The sequence below is a fragment of the Dromiciops gliroides genome, chromosome 5 (genome assembly GCF_019393635.1).
Source record: "Dromiciops gliroides isolate mDroGli1 chromosome 5, mDroGli1.pri, whole genome shotgun sequence".
In the NCBI taxonomy this organism is placed as follows: domain Eukaryota; kingdom Metazoa; phylum Chordata; class Mammalia; order Microbiotheria; family Microbiotheriidae; genus Dromiciops; species Dromiciops gliroides.
The window spans coordinates 297044598-297062557 of NC_057865.1; the positions used below are offsets into that span (position 1 = coordinate 297044598).

The window sequence follows — 17960 nt, forward strand, 5'->3', positions numbered from 1 at the left end:
GGCTTATTGTGAGCCTGTGCCTGCAGGAGTGTGGGAGCCCGGGAGCTGCAGATGTGAAGGCTGTGTCTGTGACCCCCAAAGTGAGGAGGGGGCTCAGGCCAGGAGAACACGTGGGTTTGAAGGCAAAGTCTTCGGTTCATTGCCTCAGACTCCGCCCCCCTCCACCTCTCTAAACCCAAACTGAAGAGCTGATGTGGGTCCTCACCAGCCCGTGACCCCAGGGCCACCCTCGGTTTCCCAGGGCCAGCCTTCACCTCGGCTCAGAACAACACCTGGAGCCAGGCTGGGTGGAAAGTCAAACAATGGAAAGGTCCGCAGGAGCCGGGGCTGCAGGTGATGGTTCTCACAGCGAGAGAGGGAAAAGCTGCCATTAAGCCTGTCACCATTCCAGGTGGAAGGATGGTGTTCTAGGGCTGCCCGATCCAATGCTCAGGCAAAGAGGGTCTAAAGGAACTCATAGAACCTATTGGGCCACCCCATCAGAGCTGGAACAGTATTGAGAACAGGGGATGGCAGAGCTGGGAGGGCCTTAGAACAGGGGTACATGATCGAAAGGAGTGTTAAAGATCACCTAGTCTAACCCCTTCCTGTGAGAAATGAGGAGAAAGGACTTGCCCAAGGTCACATCCCTCCTGTTGTTTCCTGGTATCCTCCGTGGCAGGTGCCACGGAGTTCTAGGCTTTGGAGGACCCTCCCAGCCTGGGGAGTACAATGAGGGGGAGAAGCCTAGCTTTGCAGCTGGGAACACGGTGCTGTGAGGGGGTGGCCTCCCTCCTGGGGGGCTGGGCCCTAGGCATACAGGAGCACTGGTGCACACACACACTCACAGCCACACACTTATACACACTCACATACACCCAGACACTCGCACATACATACACACAACTCTTACACACTCACATACATACACTTATATACTTACTCACACTCACTCGCACACATCCCCACCCACACACTTATACACACTCACATACATACACACTCACACTCACTCGCACACATGCCTCAGCAGTTTGTAAACATTGACCCAAACTGCTTTCTCCGGAGCCCAGACCTCCTGGTTCTGACTCAGCCGCTGAGGCTGGGCCTTCGATCTGTGTGCTGGGAACAGGTGTTTGAGGCAACATCTGGTCCACATCTGGGTGGCAGGCTCTTCCTGTGTCAGTCAGGCCAACAGGAAGAGGCCCCGCCAAAGCCCCCTTCTGCTGCTTGCCCCTGCTTCGCTTGCAAGGCTCCTTGTGGGTTCCCTCCCTGGAACAGGAGCATGTGCCTGAGAGTGAACAATGCTGAGGCAGCAGGTAGGTGTGTTTGTGTGTAGAACTTGAAATGAGCAAGCATATGCTCATTAAACTCCATGGCTCCCTATTGCCTTTAGAATCCGACAGCAGCCCCACTGATGGGCATCTGAGGGGCCTCCCAGCCTGGTCCCATCTCCCTCCTGGCCCTGGATCCATCCATCCCAATGGCTCCTAATGCTGCAGCCTGGGGTCCAGCCAGGCTGGTCTCCTGCTGTTCTTTACAGACAACTTCCCATCCCTCACTCTGTGCTTTTGCCCCCAGGCTCTACCCCCTCTGCTCACCCTTTCCTCTTCTAGCTCCCTCATAGGTGTGAACTGAGGAGGTGGATGCTATTATTATCCCCAGTTACAGATAAGGCTGTTTTGGGGGTGGCTGGGTGGCGAAGTGGATAGAGCACTGGCCCTGGATTCAGGAGTACCTGAGTTCAAATCCGGCCTCAGACATTTGACACTTAACTAGCTGTGTGACCTTGGGCAAGTCACTTAAACCCCCATTGCCCCGAAAAAAAACAAAACAAAACAAAACAAAAAAAAACAGATAAGGCTGTTTCAAAGCCTGGGAGAGGGTGAGTGACTAACCCAGGGTCACACTGACCAGCTAGAAGATGGTGTGAGCTCAGACCTTTCCTTCCCGGTCTGGCCCTGGTCTCACCTTCTACCTGATTGCCCCACCCAGCCAGCCACCAGCACACCCTGCCAATTGGCCTGGTGTTTCCCTGATTTGTGTTTTCTCAGTGCCTGTGCCACCTCCAATGACTGGTCCGGCCTGGCCCATAGCAGGGAAGCTGCTTGAGAGCAGGAAATGTCTTGCTTTTATCTTCACACCCCCTTGTGTCTTTGTGTGATTGGTGCACAGTCTCTCTTACTAAATGCTGGTTTGTTGATTGACTGGCTGACATATATATCTTTGAGCAGCAGATGGTAATCACAGGTGCTAAGGTTTGTGTGAGTGTGTCTGAGTGTGAAGCTGTGAGTGAGCACTCCAACTAAGGGTGTGAGCATGAGTGTTGTGGGAGTGCAGGAAAGTCCCCCAGGAGCCTTCCAAGGCCAGAGCTCCTGCTCCCTTGGAGGGTGGGCACCCCTTTGGGAGAGCTGGGGAGAGGAAGGCCCCAAGCTGCTTGCCTTATCTTGGCGGAGGGGAGCCACAGACTGGAAGATGGGGGGATGCTGGGCCCATGAGAGATGTGGCCCATAGGCCAGAGCAGGAAGATGGATGGAGGACCCTGGGGAAGAGCCAATCTGGCATGAGGTCTCTAGTGGAGTGTCCAGGGTTTTGAGCGTGGCCCTGGATAAGGGCACAGATGGCACACAGTGCCAAGCTAGGAGACAGAGCAGGCACCAGAGGGTGACAGCGCCAGGATGCCAAACATTCATCTGACAACCTCAAGCACTGGGCTGGGGCGGGATAACAGACCTCTGGGTAGCATCTCAGGAGTAGGCAGTACTCATCCTCACCATGACCCTGGGAGGGTGGCACTACTTGTATTCCCATTTTGCAGACAAGGAAATTGAGACTAAAAGACTTAAGTGACTTGCCCAGGGTCACCCATCTAGTAAACATCTGAGGCAAGATTTGAACTCAGTTCTTCCTGACTCCAGGCCATGTGCCACTGACTACTATAGGCTAGGTCAGCGAGAAGAGGGTTGGAGCATGAAGGAGAGAGGGAAAGAGAGAGACAGACAGACAGACAGAGAGGAGAGAGATGAGAGAGAACTAGAAACAGAGACAGAGAGAGGCAGAGAGGAGAGAAGAGAGAGAATGACAGTCTTGTGACAAACGTGCTAGGTGTCTGAGCCCATGCATGTGTGTCCCTGTGGATGTGTGTTCCTGACGCTCTGCAAGGGCTGGGGGTGGGAGGCCCCCCCCCCATCTCGGAGCATGCTTGGGAGCGTGTCCGGGCCCCAGGCGGGGGGAGGGAGCCACATCCGGGTCCGGTCTTCTTGGCCATCGCTTTCATTTATTCTGAAGTAAAGGACTCACTCCCCAACTTCTTTCACAGGGCCTCTGCCCATGCCCGTCACAAACCTGTCTGACGGGCTGGCCCTGTGGGTGAGGCTCGTCTTCCCCACGTCACTGCTGATTGAGGGCACGGCCCCAGCTGGCCTTGCTTTGGGCCGGAGCCATGCCATCCTATCCCTGCCTGGCTGCCACTGCTGCTTCTGCCCTCCCCCCACCATGGGAGGGAAAGCCCGGGGGTCTGCTGCCTGCAGCCTCTTCCCTTGCCAATCCAACCTGGACACCAACCAAAGCATCTTCCTGAGGAGGGCACAAGGAGTCACCCGCTGCTTGGGCCCCAGCCCATCTGGATACATGTGCCTCAACTATCCCCAGCCACCCTCGGAGCTGTGGGTGTTTGCTCATTCTTGGATGGGCGCTCCAACTGACAAATCCAGTGGCCAGCCCCTTCAAAGCCCCCTCAGCTGGTCCGTCTCCGGGGGCCCTCCCTGATGGCTCCCTCCCAGCCCTCTGCCCTTCCGGCCCAGACACTCCTTGTCCCCTCCCTCCAGGATCCGAGTCTTGCCCACCTCTGCCCTTCACCAGGCACAAGATGCAGGGGCAGGAAAGCCTGGAAAGATCCTGGTTTGGGTGAGCCGGGCCAAAGATGCCTTCCTCAGTCAAATGCCTCACCTGGAAGGGGAAACTGAGAATCCCCAAAGTGCCCACACCTCGGGGCTGCTTGGGCAGAAGGTGCTGCTTTGGAAACCCAGGAGATCCGAGAAAGGGGCACTCTTTATCTGAGGATGCTCACTTCCCCTTGCTGAGCCTCGGTTACCCCGACTGTAAGGGAGATGAGTAGCTCTGGGGCTGTGACCAAGACCTCTGACAAACTGTAAGAACCTGCTCCCTGGTGAAATGCATTTCCTGCTACCGGATCCAGAAACCGAAGGCAGGGACCAGAGTCCCAGCCGGGAGGTTAGGCCTCCACCCCCAGCCCAGGCGGCCTTGTCATTAACACCAGTATCCGGGCTATCTCCCCCTCTCTTCTGAGGATGTCCCCAGCCTCAGTATCTCTCCTGGTGCCTGGGGCCAGAGAGGTGGGCGGGGCCCTTGGTTCCAGTTTCCGGTTGGCCAGGTGAACACCCCAGCTGGGTCCCAACAGGCCTGTACATGCAGGTGCCCAGCTTGCCTCGCCCCCATAGCTCTGAGCTCCCCCGGGGTCACAGGGACGCCGGCTGCCAGCCAGGTTTCACATAGCCTGTTGACGCCCCTGGGAAGGTGGATGAGTCACTGAAGCTTCCCTCCAACCACAGGAAGTGAGGATGGAGACCTGGCCTTTTCCAGAGACCAGGCCCTGCCGGGAAGCCAGCTCAAAGTCTCCTGCACCGATCACAATTCCCTCCTCAGCCCCTGCCATAGTGAATCAGGGCTGGAATCATCGGAGACCTGGCTCCCTCACGGCACTATTTTCCCACATGACCTTGAATCCTAAAACACAGAATGTGAGAGCTGGAAGGGGCCTCACCCAGCACAGGGCCCTCATCTTACAGACGGAAACTAAGCCCCAGGTCAGGAAGTGAATCTATCCCTCTGGGTCCCCCTTTCTCATGTGTTCCCCAGAATGGGAATGGAGAACCACCAAAAGCAGTCAATATTCATCCATCCATCCATCCATTCATTCATTTGTTCATTCATCCATCTATTCATTCATTCATTCGTTTGTTCTATCCATCCACCCATCCATCCATCCATCCTTTCATTCATCATTCATCAAACATTTATTAAGTACCTACTATGTGCCAGGCACTGGGATTACAAAGATGAATCATCGCCTGCAGACAAAGCAGCCCCTCCGGCTTTCTATATTCCTCTCTGCTGATGGCTCAGGCTGCTGCCACCCAGGTGGTTTCTGTCTCTGGGGCCTCAGTTTCCCTGCCTGAAAAGTGAGGGGGTGGAGAGGGGGCTCCCCTCTCTCAGGCCTCTATCACATGGGTGATAGCTCTTGCTCTCAGGGCTATTAGAGAGAATTGGGGGGCTGTGACCCGCTGCGCCCCCTCCCCCCTTCTGCCGTGTCCCCAGACTCCTGTCCAGCCCCAATGTGGGGCCACAGGGCAGAGCTTCCTCTGTCCTCACCCTGGTGTCTATCTTGGCTGCTTCCCCCTGAGGCTCTGCCTTCTGGGGCCCACACAAAGAAGCCATCCCACCCCTCCTTGGGGGAGCTTTCAGCATTAAAAGGTGCTGTTTGGTCTCCCCTGAACCCTCTCTTCTGCAGACTAAACAGCAAACCCTTCGGGCTCTGGTGACCTAAATCCTACAGCTCAGGAGTTGGGAGGGACTTGAGACTCAAGTGCATCCTCCTCGTTTGACAGTGGGAGAAACTGAGTCTGAGAGAAGGGAAGGTCTTTCTCTGAGGTCACAGAGCCAGGAGTGACTCTCTTGGGTCCTGTGTCCTCTCTGAAGTCAGGCTTCTTTCCATTTCCCATCATGGAACTGGATGAAATGCCTTCTGCTTTCGTTAGCCAATGGCTCCTGGTCACACCTCTGTCTCCAGGAGGACGGGGCCATGGACCAGCCAGGCATAGGGGATTGCTCTTGAGGGGGGGGCCCCTGATTCCCAGAAGCCCGAGCCCCAGGGATTCCCCAAGCCTACCCTTCACGGGGTCACGAGACTCACTCCCCAAGAGATGAGATCTGGAGAGGATTGGGGGGGGTAGGAGGTCATGGAATACAACCCCCTCATTTTGCAGCTAGGAAAACTGAGACCCAGAGACTCATAACCAGCCCAGAATTGGCAGCCCAGGACCCAGCGCTGGATCTCCCACTTCCTCAGAGGTAGAGCCATCTAGGGACATGGAGAACCGACTTGGCCCCTTCCCATGCGCGCTGGGAGAGAGAAGCCAGTGAGGGATGGGATAGAGTCGGCTAGGAGCTCAAAGGGGGGCTGAGAACTTGAGAACCAGGCACCAGCTTCACCTGCCTGGATAGCCTGAACCCTTAGCTCCCAGCCCACCCCCGACCCCCAGCATTGAAGGCCGAGAGAGAGGGGGGCGGGGCCCATAGTGATGGGTAGGGCCAGATTCCCGCCCCTCCCCCCCCCTGCCTGGAGGCAGATGCCCTCCCCTCCCTCCCTCTCCAATCTGGGCGGGGCAGGGTAAGAAAAGGCCCTAGGCCGGAGGAGGTGGAGCAGAAGGGTGCTAGCCTCTGCATCCCGGGACTTCCCTGTTAGGAATTCCTTGCTCCTTGTCATGCCCTGGGAGTCTGGGTGGGAAGGACTGTGGGCAGGACCCAGGAGAAGGCTTTGCTGCTTGACCAACCAATCCACAAGCATCAAAGAAGCCCTGACCCATGCCGGGTGGTCCTATGGGGCGGGGGGGGGGGGGGGGCGGGGGCAAAGGAAGAAGAGAAGGCCTAGTCCTGCAGGAGAACCAACCTAAAAGGGGGGGCCTCCACAGACGAGGGTAAATGACCCTCCCCACACCCAGCTCATTGGGCCTGAGGGGTCTCCTTGTCCTCCCATTGGACACAGCAGCAGGGCTGGGCAGGGCAGGGCAGGGCAGAGTCAGGAGGCCCATTATCACCTTGTTACTATTCAGAGCCCCAATGACAATAATAACCAGGAATAATAATAGGGTGGCTTTGTGTTTACAAATGGCCTTTCTTCCTTTGTGATCTCACCCTTCTCGTCGTGCCATCCCTGTGACACAGGGTGGGGGCTGCCACCATCTCCCCATAACACAGATGGAGAGACTGAGGCCCCCGGACAGTTCTGGGCGCCAGGTCTCATCCAGCATCCCCTGGAACCAGATCTCCTGATCGCTAGACCTGAGCTCAGGCCATGAGACCCCTAAAGATGAGATGGAATCAAACCGTGAGACAAAAATTAGCCTCCTCCAAGCCCTGTCTTGCAGCCTGCCCTAATTAGCCTCCCCTCTCACCTCCTGACAAGCAAATGTTATTTTCTAAGTTTGTCACATGGGGTTTCCAAAGCAGCTGAGAACAAGTTCTCAGTCTGAGAGACCAAGTCAGGTAGCAAGCAGGTCATCACCTAGTGGAGGGACCACACAGCCTTGGCCTCTCTGATCTGGGAGGGTTGACTCGGGCCTGGGGGGGGAGCCCCTCATGCTGGGGTGGGGGGCAGGGCTAAGACCCCACACACCTTCCCTTCCAGGCTGTCAAAGGCCTGAGGAACAGGGGAAACTGGCCCCAACACACCTAGCTCTGGGGGGCCCTGGGAGGCCCCTCACCTGAGGAACACTCCTGGTGGGCAACAGGAAAGAGCAGGAGGGAAATGGAAGAAGGGACAAGCTGGAGGCAGAAACCACAATGAAGGGAAGTCCCCCAGAGTCCCAGGCAGCAACACCCCCGAGAGGAAAAGAGGGAGAGAGGGAGAAAGGAAGGAGAGTTAGAAGAGGAAGAAAGAGAAAGGGGGAGAGATAAGGAGAGGAAGAAAGAGGGAAAGTAGAGAGGGGAATGGGAAGAGAAAGTGGAGAAATGAGACAGAGACAAAGGGGGAGAAAGTAAAGGAGAGAGACAGAAAGACAGAGATGGAGTGAGAGAGGAGTGGGGGGCAGGGGGAGAGAGGGAAAGAGAGAATTCTGTAAAGTCTTGTTACACCCAGAGAGTAAGAGATGGAGATGAAGTGGAGGAAGGGAGAGAGGGGGAAGGAGGAGGGGATGGGGAGTGTGAGGGAGGGTGGAGCTGGCTCAGCCTCATCCTCCTTTCTCTGAATCTCTGGGATGGGGTGGGGGGGAAGAGGATGGCCCCCACCAAGGCTCTTGTGACAAAGATGTCTGGTTCAAAGGGATGTGTGTCACAGAGTTCTGTGTTTTCTCTCCTCCCTCTCCTAGACTGGGAGCTTTCTGAGGGCAGGGCCTGGCCCTTAGCTAAACCAAACAAAAGGGTTCTGTAACCCAGCAGGTGATTCACAGATACTTTATAGAAAGGGGCAGCTAGGTGGTGCAGCAGTGGATAAAGCACTAGCCCTAGATTCAGGAGGACCTGAGTTCAAATCTGACCTCAGACACTTGACACTAGCTGTGTGACCCTGGGCAAGTCACTTAACCCTCCATTGCAGCACCAAAAAAACCAACAACAAAAACAACAAAAAAGTGATACTGTATAGAACCAATATGCCTGATCTAATCACGTAGGATCGGGGTTGGCTCCCAAGGCAGGGGGTAAAGATCAAGGGCTCTGTGCTTACTCCCCTCAGCCTTCGCTCTCCCTAAGACTCAGTTTCCCTTTTCTATGAAATAAAAGGATCAGGCTAGATGAACTCGGGGGCCCTCGGAGCTGTGCCCTCAGGGAGCTCCCAGTCTTGGGGGGACAGAGTGGGAGTGACCCAGGTCCTGGCCTCCGAGGGCTGCCCATCCAGGGGAAGAGAAGAGCACCCATAGGTGCAGCAGGTGAGCTCCGGATGGCCTGGCCTTAAGAGCTCAGTGGTGAAATCATGGCCGTAGGTACAGTAGGAGCGAGTAGTAGGCCTTAGGCGGCCCAGTGGGCACTGGGAAGGCAGTCGGTCCTGAACGACTAACGGGTCTGGGTGGGGTGAAGAGGGCTTGATGGGGGCCCAGTTGGATGGGCGGGCTGCAGGCTGGGGACAGAACTCCTGCCAGGGGAGGCAGGGAGGGGAGGAAGGGAGGCCTGGATGCTTTAGGTCAGTTTGATTCAAGAGGTCAGTGCCCCCAGGTCTGTGAAGCAGTCTGGACGGGCCAAGAAACAAGAGAACTTTTGGCAAAGGGAGGGACACAGATGGCCTTTGTCCTAGTGTCACTACCCCCATCCCAGCCAGGATTGCAACTTGGTTCACCTGCCCTTTGTGCTGTGGGCTGCTGGCTGGGGGGGGGGGGCGCGTGTGCCCCAGGGGCCCCCAGGGTGGGTGCCAGGGCACCAGATCATCTGGTTCTATTCCTGAGAAAGCAGGGAGGCCAGAAAGGGAGGCCCAAGCTCGAAGCTGGGCAGCCACGGTAACCTGTGAACTGCCTTCTGCACATCTCCAGGAGGGCAGGGGCCCTCTCATCTCCTTCTTTGTAACCCACCTGGAGGAGGCAAAATATTTGAGAAATATTTGTTCATTCCCTGATGACCCCGATTGCCTCTGGACACAGTGCCCCCCCTGCCAGGACCACCTCCCCCAAGCAGTCTTGTAGCATCCCCCCCGCCTCAACTAAGCTGGGGGTGCAGAATGGAAGGGGGAGAGGGGAGGGAAGAGGATAAGGGCTTCTCCCAGCACCCGCCACATGTGGCCATGTACTAAGTGCTTCTTACAAATAGGGCACCTGATCCTCAGAAGAACCCTGTGGGGTAGATGTTGTTACCACCCCTGTTCTACAGTTGAGGAAACAGGTGAACAGGTGAAGTGACTTGTTCAGGACCACATGTCTCAGGAGAGTCTGAGGCTGGATCTGAATTCAGGCCCGGCACTCTGTCCCCTGTGCCACCTCTTAATACAAGCCTGTCCATTCCCCTAAAGCTTCCTTCCGTTGGGTTTCTGCAGCTCTGCCCGCGGCTGCCCTATGTTCCCCTCACCTGGGCGAGGGCCCGAACACCCATCGGTGGCAAGCTCTCCAAGGCCAGGACGGAGAGTACTTTGCAGTTTGGCTTCCATGGGAAGGGGAGGGGAGAGGGATATGAGGCATTTAATTGGATCCATTTTATGTGAATTATGACCTTTAAAAATAAAACATTGAAATGTCAATGAAAAGAGGCCCAGAGCCAAGGCCTTGTCACTACAGTGACTCTTCTGGGCCCCAGAAGAGATTTTTCCTTCTTTCCTGCCTAAGACAGGTGGGGGGGCTGTGGTTGTGGGATGCGGCATACCTGGGCAATGAGATTGCTGGCTAGGCTTGATTTTTTGATCTAAGAGAAAGCTTACTGAGCAGTGATGGGGCGGGCAGACCCAAAAAACTGGGATATAGAAACCAATGGCACAATACATCTTTTTAAAAATCGATTCTATTTCCCCCCAATTATTTGTTAAAACAAAATTTTAACTTTTGAGTTCCAAATTGTCCCCCTCCCCCTCCCCAGACGGTAAGCAATCAGATGTAGGTTAGACGCATGCAATCATGTAAAACGTTTTCATACCAGTCATTTTGTGCAAGAAGATTGGAATGAAAGAAGTGAAACAGCACGCCTTCAGTCTGACCAACACAACATTGGAATCAGAAGGAAAACCCACTGCGCCAACGCTGAAAGGCCAGCCCAGAGCGGCCCTCACCCTAGGGCATGGACAGGGCCAGGGGCTGGGCACCCCCTTGCAGGTGTGTTTCTAGAGGGATCATGTGGGTCATCTCAGACTTACGAGATTCGGATCCTGTGGCTGGAGAGGCAGCGAGCTCCTGTCCCTAGAATGTTCAGGAAGTGGTTGTATGGGACAGTCCTGGCCCTGGAGGGAGAACGTCCAGGCTTCTATCCAGGGAAGGGAGTGTTCTCTCAGGCCCCAGAGGCCCCTGAGCACAACCTCTAGCCCAGTGACCCAGGCACTCAGCTCCCTCTGGGGACAGTCTGGGCACTGGGGGCAGGCAGTGAGCACAGATGAGGAAAGTGTGGAAGAGTGGAAGGAGCTAGGCCAGAGGCCAGAGGCCTCAGATGCTCCCCCACTGAGGGTCAGTCGGGCTGCCTGAGCCCCAGGGCCTTGGCCTCCCTTACCCCACTGGGCCCCCCACCAGCCAGGAGAGGGAGGCCAGCTCAGAGCTGTCATTCTGGATTTTCAGAAGAATGCTAAGAATATGAGATCTACAGCTGGATTCCAATCCTCTCAATTGTACAGAAAGGGAAGCTGAGGCTCAGGGATGGGGAAGGACTTGGCCAAGGTCACCCAAGTCCTCTGGCACTAAAGGCAGCACTTTTCCAATGATGTCTTCCCAACAGTCCCACAAGGCTGGGCAAACTGAGGCCCGGAGAGGGGAAGGGTCCCCCCAAGCCCCGCAGCTAGTCAGCGGCAGCTGGGGCATCTGAACCCAGGTCCCCTCCACAGACACTTCTCACACACCTGCTGTGTGCCCTGCCACCCAGAGAAGTCAGGGATGAATGAGACAATAGGCTCCTGATGACAAGGACGATAACGGTGACATTTACACAGGGGTTTAACATTGCTAAGTGCAGAGCACAGGGCATTCTTTTACACAGCTGGGCAGGACTCTGTCCTGCTCCAAGATTTAGTGCCTCCCTCCAAGACCTTTTGCCTAGCATTCAAGGCTCTGCACAACAGCTGCCTCCTCTCCTTATCCCTTCCATTCATCTTATGCCAGTCCCTGTCCAATGATCAGACTCTCTCCCTGCCTTGTTCACACTGCCCCCACCCCGATTCCTCCTCATCCTTTATGACCCAACTCCTCTGGCATCTTCTCCAGGAAGCCTTCCCTGATTGCTCTCCTGGTCATGGTCTTCTCCTCCCCCGATTTTCATTCTTTTACCTCAAGTCCTGACACCTCTATTACCCTCAGGGAGCTCCCTGAGCCCCAGGCTCAGGCTTGGTGCTTAATAAAGAAAGGTTCCCAGGTTCTGGGCTCTTGGCAACTCCCAGGCTCACAGGGAAGTAAGATTCAGATAAATATGCAATATCCCGGCATGGGATAGGGTCTTCCCCATGCCCCTCCTCAAAAACTCTAAGCTGCATCTACCCTGGCTCCTGCTTTCCTCATCTCAAGAGTAGAAGCATCTTCCTCCTCCTCCCCCTGCTCCTCCTCCCCCCTCCCCTCCTCCTCCCCTCCCTCCCCCTCCCCTCCCTCCTCCCCCTTCCCCCTCCCCCTCCTCCTCTCTCTCTCCCCCCTCCTCCTTACCTCCCTCCCCTCCTCCTCCCCTTCCTCCTCCCCCCTCGCTCCTCCCTGAGGTGATCCCTCTCTCTTGGCCCATCCCTCTCACCTCCTCTGGGACCCACTTGTGGTAGCCAGCCTGGCTCTCTGCGGACCCTTTCCTTTGCCAGCATGCCTGCTCAGACCTCCCCACTCCTAACGGGCCTTTCCCTCCACCGGCTACCACCATCTCCCTTCTGTCCCTTGTCTCTACCTGCTGCCTTCACTGCCTCCCTGGCCATTCTCTCCCCACACCCAGGGGCTCCATGAAGCTGCTTTCTCCATGATTATGGGGGGGGGGTCCAGCTCATCCCAAAGGCCAATGGCCTTTCCTTGAGCCTCTTCTGCGGACAGCTGGCTGGTCATGGCCCAACCGACCTCAACCAGAGGGGCCATTTGGTAGAGTGGACGGATGCCTAACTGGGCTCAAATCTTCCCTCTGACGCTGACCAGCTGTGTGGCCCCTGTGTGGCCAGCCCCAGCCCCTGCTCCCAGAGGCTCCCTGTCTGGGGTGGGAGTGGGGACTAGGCAGAGGAGGAGCAGCCCCCCCCACCTGAACCCCTTTCAGTGTTGGTGGGAGGCACACACAGAGAACAATTTGATCCAATCCCTTCCCCTCTGTGCCAAGTACTGAAGATAGAAGCAAAGTGAGGGGCCCTCCCTGACCACATGAAGCTTACACGCTGGGTGCTCTTGAGATCCGTCAGGCTGGAAGTTCAGTGGCCCCTCATGGCCCGAGCCTACTACTCATTTGCCTGGGAGTTTGACCTCCTTGGCCTCTGACCTCCTGGGGCAGCCTGCTGCCCGCCTCCCCTCCAGTGGGGCTCCCCATGTCGGCTCCAGACTGAGTGTGGATGCCCCCCTGGTCTCAGCCCTCCCACCTTCCTCAGTGTCCCCGGGAGCAGGGACCTCAGGCCTGTGCCTAATGATGAGGCAGCTTTCTAAGACTGTGGATCACGGGGAAGACACTGGCCTATAGTGGTAGAGGGAGATTGCTTATGCAGCAATGTCCTATATCAGAGAAACCACAGGTGCCCCCCACCCCCTATTTCTAGCCTTTAATTCAAAGTAGGGAAGGAGGGCTAGAGAGAGCAAGAGAGAGAGGTTGACCAAGGGCTCAGGGGAATCTGAGCAGGGGAGGAAGGTTTCAGCTGGTGGAAGCTGGGGGAACTTCCTGGAATGGGTGGCCAAGATCTTACAGGAAGAGGAAGAGCTGAAAGGGGAAGGTGCACCAAGAGTGGAAATCAGCTTGTGCAAATAACCTGTGGCTGGAGAGGACAGTGCCCAAAGCTTCACAGATATAAGGAGGAAAGAGCAGGCCTTTGCTCTAGCCTTCAGGAGATGGTCAGAAACCTTGGAAAGAACAAGTCTATGAGGAGGTGGTGGGAGCAGAAGCCAAACTGCAGGGGACTGACAAGTGAGTGGATGGGAGCAGGGGAGGGCCCGGGAAGGGAAGAGAGATGAGGGAGGATGCTGGCTGAAAGGGTTGACAGGACAGGTGGTGTGAGGCAGGCCCAGGACTATGGGACTGACTCAGAACCTGGGAGGGAGAGTCACAAGAGGCAAGGCAGAGCTGGGGGTGAGAGGAAGGGGGCAGCCAAAAACAAGGGGGTGATGTACACCAATGGCTGCCTCCTCCAGGATCAGGGAGCCCCTGGGGAGCAGGATGAGGGAGGGGGAAGACATAGCAGGCCACGAGCCAGGCCCATTGTGGGGGAATGTGACCATTGCCATCCCCACCAGTAGGCTGTAGCCCCTCTAAACCGTGAGTCAATCAATGACCTGATTTTCCTGCTCCCCTTCTATGTGGAACTCCACTGTGGAAGAGAGAGAGGGAGATGGTGTCCCCAGAGGGTTCATAGACACCACCAGGCGGGTCAAGGTCCGGGGGCTCCTGAGCAGTGGAGGAGACATTTGAGGAGGGCCTTGGAAGATGGACAGGACTGTGACAGTGGAAGGAAGGTCATGGTTTCCCTGCCCAAGAACAGCAAGAAAAATGATGCAGAGGCTGGGGCATCAGCCTGGCTTGCCCAAGCAAGGCAGGGTCTTCCCTCCTGATCATGAGGTTTGACATGTATTCTTCTGTAATGGGACTGAATCTGAGTGGGAAGGAACAGGAGAGACTCTAGTCCCTCATTACACAGATGAGGAAACAAACTCCAGAGGGGGTGGAACTTCCCTAAGCTCCCTCACATAGGGTGCTTCAGGGCTGGCATTGGAGTGCAGCATCCTTGGGACAGCACTGTGCTTTAACAAACAGTTATTAAGTACCTACTGTATACAGGGTGCTGTGTTCTGGCCTAGCAGTGAGCGCAGGGGGTGGGTAGGCTGGAGCCAGCCCTCAGGGGACCCCCTCCCCAGGCAGGCTTAACCCCCCCCCACACACACACCCCTTGCAGTGTTTATTTCAGGCACTTCCTGGCAGGATCCGGGCACCAATGCTATGAAAAACCTAACGGAAGGGAAGGCCAGGTTGCCCAGTAGGTTTCTCTTCTTGAGAATAGGGAAGTGGGCCTTGTGGTTTAGGAAAACAAATCAGGGGATCTCCCATCTGGCTTCTGCAGAATGAGGCAGCCCAAGCCTGGGCAGAATGGACAGAAGCAGGACCCAGGCCTCCTAGAGGGGCGGGTCCTGCTGGTTGAGGGCTGGAGGCTGAAGCCAACTCTGTACCTGGAGGGCAGAAAGAGCCTGGCTCTGCTCTGCAGAAGCTGTGTAGAGAACCAGCTCTGCCTGGGGGGGGGGGGGGGGGCCGGGGGTCCTGGCTCGCCCTTCAGCACCTCCCTGTTGGCGGAAGCCCCAGATGCCCTTGTGCTCCTAAGCAGGATGGACAACAGGTTCCCATTCACCCATCCATCAGTGGGTGTATAGACCGGATCTCAGACCTACCATGAGCAGGCCCTGCCTTCAGGAAGCTCCTGGGGAGGGGGAAGACATACATAAGGAGTCCCAGGTTCTGGGAGATAGAAGCAGAGCAGGCCTGGAATATTAGGGGTCCCTGGCTGTTCACCCCAGTGCCCACCTCTCCCAAAGAATTGAGTGTAATAGAAACTAGGTCTAAAGTCAGGACCTGGGTTCAAATTTTGACCCGTGTCACGATGGGTCAGAAGGCCCCATGACTGGAGAACACCTAGCGACAATAACATTCCCAAAAGGGAAATCAACTCTAATTTAATAAACAGGAAATGACTTATTGTTGATGTAGGAACTTGGTCAAAATTCATTGTCTTTATGCAGATCAAAACCTACTTCAAATTCATAGAAAGGCTATGAATGAGGAGACACTCAAAACACTTTGGGGGCAGCTAAGTGGAGCAGTGGATAAAGCACCGGCCCTGGATTCAGGAGTACCTGAGTTCAAATCCGGCCTCAGACACTTGACACTTACTAGCTGTGTGACCCTGGGCAAGTCACTTAACCCCCATTGCCCCAGAAAACAAAACAAAACAAAACAAAACAAATGAAAAAAAAAATGCTCACCAGACTTTGGGGCAGCTAGATGGCGCAGTGGATAGAGCACCGGCCCTGGAGTCAGGAGTACCTGGGTTCAAATCTGGCCTCAGACACTTAACACTTAACTAGCTGTGTGACCCTGGGCAAGTCACTTAACCCCAATTGCCTCACTAAAAAAAAAAAAAACACTTTGAAGCTACTTAAACCCAACCTATTTAATGGAAACCTTGGATATTGAAAAATGGGAAATAGACAAAGGCAAAGACATTGACCTTTACCATCAGCATTTCCTTCCAAAGGTTCAAGCTGAATATGTAGCACAGTTTCCTTAGGAAGGAGTCCAAAAGAGCCCAGAAACTTCTCCAACCAGCAAACATTTGATCTCTGACAAGGAAAGAGATCATGGTCAAGTACAACTCTGATCTAGAATACAAACTCATTTGTAAAACACAACAGAGGAGGATGGGTAAAGATTATGAGCAGCCATGCCTCTAAAACAGTGAATAGTTATGGAAACAAAAAAACCCCTAAGCCTAAAGACAGATTGAGGTGATGCCAAAATGAGTCGCTTCAGCCCCACAGGATTTATGGATGGAGCTGGCAGGAGGACCACAAAGAGATAAAAAAATGGAATTTATTTGTCATTGTTTTCATAATTAGCTAGTTTCATCATCAGTGAACCACTGGGGAACCACCACATTTGGGTTCTGATACCTCAAGGCACTTCCTGAATAAGGAAGTAGAAATGGGTCTTTAAGAGCAGCTGGATTGGACCAATAACAAACCGAGGAATCCATAATGGAGGCAACACCACACTGAGGACAGTGAGGGTTTTTTTTTTTTAAACAAAATATTTCAGGGAGGAGGAGATATGACAAGAATGGAGGAAATTCACAGACAAGTTTAATACCAAAAAGGGACAACCAATAACTGCAGACCATGTACTGACTCTCATCCTTGTATGATTTTATGAGGATGACTATGCACAAAGGGAAGTCATTATTGAGGATGTCTTTTATAAAAATGTGAGAAGGAAACAGGCAGGTTTTCCTTTTTGTTGTTGTTTTATTAATGCCTTTCATTTGAATACTGCTGATATTTCCCCATTCTCTCTCCTGTAGGACCTTTTCTTGTGGCCAAGAAAAATATCTGAGTGAAATAACCAAAATAATGATGGTGTGCAAAATATTCTTATTTCAAATGAGATACTCCATGGAAAGTGCACATTTTAAAGTGTTATATAAATATGAGCTGCTACTACTACCACCACCACCACCACTACTACTACTACCATCATTCCTCCCCAGTTGTTCTCACTCCTCAGGTTGGAGGAAGAAGGAATTTCAGTCTCTATCCTCTAGATAAAGGCCATTGCCTATCTTCTGATGTTGGAGGCTTCTGTATCGTTTGCATTTATTTTGTTGCAGTCATCACTGTGCATTTTGTCCTCTCTCTTCTTTGCTCCATATCAGTTCATACAAGTCTTCCCATGTCTTTTCTCATGTTTGTTCAGTCATTCCACATTGATGCGTACCCTCCCTACTGACAGGGTTTTACTACCACAAATAACTGTTTAAAAACTACCACCACAGAATTCCATGTTTTCTAGAATGGTTGGACTGGTTCGATGTCAACGAGCAGTGCATATGTAGTATCTGCCTTTCCACAAATGGACCCTGGCCCTTCAACGTCGAGATTGTTTCTCTATTTTATCACGTCTGCTGTTTCCTGAGAAGGTCAAGTGAAACCTCAGAATTGTTTTAATTTTCATCTCCTATTTAGTGGTTTGAGAGATTTGTTCCATATGGCTTCGAAGATTCTTTTTTTGAAAACTCTCTGTTCATGACTTTTGATTATTTATCTCTTGGGAATGACTCAGTCTTACCATATATATTTATGTTGAATCCTTGGATACCTTAGACAGTGGAGATGTTTTATGCCAATATTATCTCTCCCACTTGACCATTTTTCTTCTAGTTGCACTGATTTTATTCGTACAAAGCTTTTAAATTTTATGTGATAAAGTATATATCTTTGTTACAACTGAGATCACATCCATTTGGAATGTACAGTGGTATGTGGTGTAATAATATGCTTGTCTACCCACAAACTGCTTTTTCACAGCAAACACTTTCTAAAGCAAATTGTTGTCATTCAGTTGTGTTTGACTCTTAGGGGACCCCATGGACTGTCCATGGCCTTTCTTGGCAGAGACTGGAGCAGTCACCATTTCCTTCTAGTCTCTGCAATTGACAGGGTAGAGAGTAGAGAATACAATATCCCCCCAGGTTTACTGTTTGCTGTTTATAAAAAGAGTATTTCATTCAGGAGAACAAAGCATGATCTTTAAGACTCTCCTCCAAGAAGGAGTCCCTGTTAAGATCATATCGAGATTCCCTGATAAACCCAGACACTGAGATGGCTTCATCAAGTAACCCTGATTATTAGTGTCAACCAAAGCAGAAAGCATGTAGTGCT

General features: G+C 53.6%; 1 long non-coding RNA gene across 1 annotated transcript; it reads left to right on the forward strand.

The window, feature by feature from the left end:
• The first annotated feature begins 13351 nt into the window (after nt 1-13351).
• Nucleotides 13352-17606, forward strand: LOC122727732. Its single transcript, XR_006353194.1, has 3 exons — nt 13352-13449; nt 13859-14097; nt 16604-17606. It is a non-coding gene; the product is annotated as an uncharacterized LOC122727732 (long non-coding RNA).
• The last annotated feature ends 354 nt before the right edge of the window (nt 17607-17960 follow it).